Here is a 4513-nt window from a genome sequence, read left to right on the forward strand (position 1 = left end):
AGAACCAGATTTGTTCTTTGTAATTTCTGTCCAGTAAAACTATTAATCTATAATCAATAGACAGGTCTATATAAAGATATAATCCATGTTTCTGTTTCATATTTGTATGGCATTAAAAGGATCTGGAACTTTAGTTTTTCCACTCAAAGCTCTGGTTTGCACAATAAATGCCATGTGGGTGAAATTTTATGGATGATACTCTGATGTCCCATTCTCCTGAAGGCAGCACAGAGCTGCACCACCAGAAACTGACAAACACTGAAGAGAAGAAGAGATTAATGTAGTTACAGTTCTATCATGTTTTAATGTTGCAGTTCGGTTGTTTGCAAATAGATCAAAGTTTAAACTGGCATGTTGAACATCTTTTATCTGGTCATTTTGTGGAATATTTAACTAGAAAATGACACAGAATAAGAATATTTTTTTCCACTCTGATTGGCTGCTGTCAGGCCTACCAATTTTAAGTTGAAAGTTCATTAAATTTTTTGTAGACACCTGTGAAAATAATTTCTATTCACATGGCTTTTTTGTTCTTTGGGAAATTATCTTGATGATAAATACAGAAACAAGCATAAAAATCAAAACATCTACAATGGTGATAGTAATATTAATAATAAAATAATAGTCAGTGCAAAATAGCCTACAAATTCTTTGGTGGGGGCGGTGAGGGACCTGGATAAATGCTGGGGGGGCGCTGGCCCAAAAAAGGTTGAGAAACTGATCTAGTTGGTAATGTTGCATGTTCTAAATTACTTGCAAAAACATTGACTGTAAGGACTCTTATTTAATGTTGAGGGATTGTTGCCTGTAAGGCAAACCTTTAGAGCACAGACATTTWACATTTTGTTTTGAGTTGAAATGTACTGAAGTCTTATTTAAGTTTGAGTGTTTAGCTTGTTAAACAAGCTAATTGTATTGTACAAGCTTCTAATTGTATTGTTAAAAGCCATTGTTTGCACTATTCAAAGACGCTTTTTATTAAACTGTGGCAATAGCAACGGTATAGTTCATTTCTATCATCACTATACGTTTCAGGCTCAGGATTTTTTTTACTTTAAGCCCTGCTAATACCACATGCAGTTTACTTGCAAATGGAGGCAGTAAAGATGTACAACTTAATCGCATTTTTGAATCGATTTCGAGTTCGTAATCGAGTTCGTAACACTAGGAATTGCAATTTCTTTTTTTCTTTTTATAGAATCAATCTCTTTCTGCGCCTTTTATTTTCCCTCTCCTCTCTAGGTTTTACATTTGGGCCTTAATTTCCCTTTCACTGCCTCTGTAGTTTCTATTATTTTCCATTTGGCAAGTTCTGTTTGTGTAATGATGTCTGACTGCAGAAAATATGCATTTCATTACCTAGAAATCCCCCCGACAATAATCAGCTGCTAAATCTATCCTCATGAATAAATATAAGTGTAATTTAGATGAACTGCTATTATTATTATTATTATTATTATTATTATTATTATTATTATTACTATTATTACTACAGAGTCCTTTACTTTCTCACTGTGCCAAGTGAAGAAACTGCTCGATCCAGCCTGAGCCCTCAGAGCCCTTCACCACGACAAAGCTGCTGGAGAGAAAACATTTTTCATCATGAAATATGCATGGTGTATTCAGCAGAAAATATGTCATCGCCGTCCCACTCTGAATTGCTTCCTATGATCCATCTTTTATGAAAAATGGATGCGTTGCTCTGCCTGTGAATCTCCGTGCAGCCAGCCAAACTTCTGTTTGATTAGGCAGGAATCAAAGCGAGGAGTCTCCTCGAGGACTGCTCCGTCTTCATTGAGATGCACTTTGTTTCCCGCATCGTGCATGATGTTAAATATAAAGTGGAGAGCGGAGGGTTTGTTCTCAGGCATGAGCAGCTTTTTCTGTCTTTGTCAGTCTGAGGGTAAGGAAAGGAAAACGTTGTGCTATAGCCTCTTCGCTGCTGAAGCCTTCAATCTAACATGATGCTTAAAAATATGTAAATTAATAATGACACTGCATATTTATTGATTTGGATTTTTTTTTGTTTTTAGACAACTAAAAATGAGTCAGCTCCTCTGGAATAATGATCATACAAAGTATTATTATTCTTAACACTCAAGATTAGGTTTCAGCTGAATGCATTTGACTGCAGTTGCATTGTTTAACCTTCAATCGGTGCTGTGTGCTACACAGTGTGTGTGTGTGCGTGTGTGTGTGTGTGTGTGTTTTTCTACATCTTTTACTACAGTGATCAGTGGACCTTGCCTCCAAAACGGAAGAGCATGTCGAGACATTCCACTAGGCAGAATGAGGCTCTCCTGTTTTTCTATTTGTGCTGATCTTAAACACACACAGGCACACACACACACACACTGCAAATTTACAGAGGGAGAAGTGGAGAACCAATTTTTCAGAAATCCACAAAGCATCAAAGTTGTATTGTTAGCACACAGATCCAGAATCTGTGTCCTCACACAGCTTTATAGTGGACCCCGACAGGTGATGGTTCCTTTTTTATGGATTCACCTATTTGCTGATTTGTCTGTGGAATGTGGCTCTAATTTACACAGAGCTTCATTTTTTTCTGAATATTATGTTATAGCCTGACTATTCCCTTCTTGTGCTATTCCGCTCGATTAAAATCTCACTTCACAGACAGTCTGGGCTTTCTACCATTCACCTGGATTCCCTCTGGTAGAATTTCAACCAGGCCAATCAAACAGAAGGAGAAATTGTGAATGACGACGCTGATTTTCTGCGCCGTTTTAGAATTATAGCTCACCTGTAGTGTTAGCAGTAGCAGCCCAGGAAGTCGGTGTTGGCCACCCTCGTAAATATTTAATTAACATCAACGGCCACCTCGTTCAGTTTAGCACTTTTCTCTTGGCAGTGGTGGACGGTTGTTTACAGCACAGCCAATTTTCAGTAAGCTTTGTAGCAAAGAATTGACGCATTACAGATGTTTGGCCAAAAGTTAGCGATTTGTAAAATTTTAAACGTCAACACAGACTGAAGGCCTTTAGTAGAAGAGCAGGTCTGTGTGCTCTGATAAGAATCAAAGTGGGTGTCTCATATTATTTCCCCATGTGAATACTGCAGGCAGAAGGTGGATGAGGGTGGATGTGGTAAGTAAAGGCTTAAGGAAGAAGCTTTGGTTTCTGAATTGACCACAGGGATATACAGTACTACAACCAGGACAAACACAGAAAAGCAATGTGATTAAAGTAAATACCTTCATAACGGCAGGTTGCACACCTGAACTGTGACCAACCTTATTACCACATTATCCTACAGGATCGTTCAGTTATTTTATCGTGCTGTGTGACCTTTTGCCAAGCTTTGCAGTATTGAGTCATTGGATCAAAAGTTCTTCACACCCTTCATATCCAGTGACATTTTGTAGATTCACAGGTTGCATATGTGGCCCTTTGGAGAAAGCAATCGACAGCTTCAGCATTTCTCTGTGGACCCACACTCACATACAGTGCAGTATGTGTGTGTGTGTGTGTGTGTGTGTGAGTGTGGGTGTGTGTTTGGAGCACAAGGCAAAATGTCTCCCCTTCACAGCCCAAGGGAGAGCCGTGTACACAACTCTGCAAATTCACACAAGGTGAAAAGGTCAGCGAGATGCTGCTTACTCATCTACTCTGCTCATGTTGGGAGTGGGGAGGCAGGAGGTGGAGGGAGGGAGGCAGCGTGCCTTCTTCGCACCTGAACCCCCAGATGTCATGGAGGGGGCAGTGCATCATTGCTATGGAAACCTGCTTCCAGCTATATTTGATTTGATCTTTGATTGGAAGAAAGGTTCCTCAGACTGCCCGCTTCCTCCTCTTCATTTGACGGGTTTCTTGGAGTTGGAAGGCGCCAGTAGCAGATTGCGATTGACTCTTGGAGCTGCAAAGGTTTATTTTTGACTTCGGGTGATAATTGAACTGGGAAACTGTGGGCTCCATCTTTATGCTGTTTACCTCTTTCCATATTGAGTGCATCTTCTACGCTGTAGCAGCATAGAGACAGCTGTGCAAACCTTCATAAGAGGAATCTGCATTGGCGACTTAAACCACATCAACTGCCTTCTTTTGACGCAAAGGAACAGTTTTTCAGCTTCCTACATCCCAGATATTGTTCCTTAAGTCATTAACTAGATTTCATGACCATAGGTAAGGTTGAAAATTAGACATGCCAGAGTAGGACGTTGACTGCAAAAGGCAAAGATGTCGCACTAAGCTTCCCAAACCTGACACTCTCCCCTCCAGGCTCTAGTTCAGTGTTTCTCAACCTTTTTTGGGCCAGCGCCCCCCTAGCCTTTATCCAGGTCCCTCACCGCCCCCACCAAAGAATTTGTAGGCTACTTTGTACTGACTATTATTTTATTATTAATATTATTATCACTATTGTAGATGTTTTGATTTTTATGCTTGTTTCTGTTTTTATCATCAAAAATAATTTCCCAGAGAACAAAAAATCCATGGGAATAGATATTATTTTCACAGGTGTCTACGAAAAATGCAATGAACATTCAAGTTAAAAT

Source organism: Poecilia reticulata, linkage group LG12 (genome assembly GCF_000633615.1).
Source record: "Poecilia reticulata strain Guanapo linkage group LG12, Guppy_female_1.0+MT, whole genome shotgun sequence".
Lineage (NCBI taxonomy): Eukaryota > Metazoa > Chordata > Actinopteri > Cyprinodontiformes > Poeciliidae > Poecilia > Poecilia reticulata.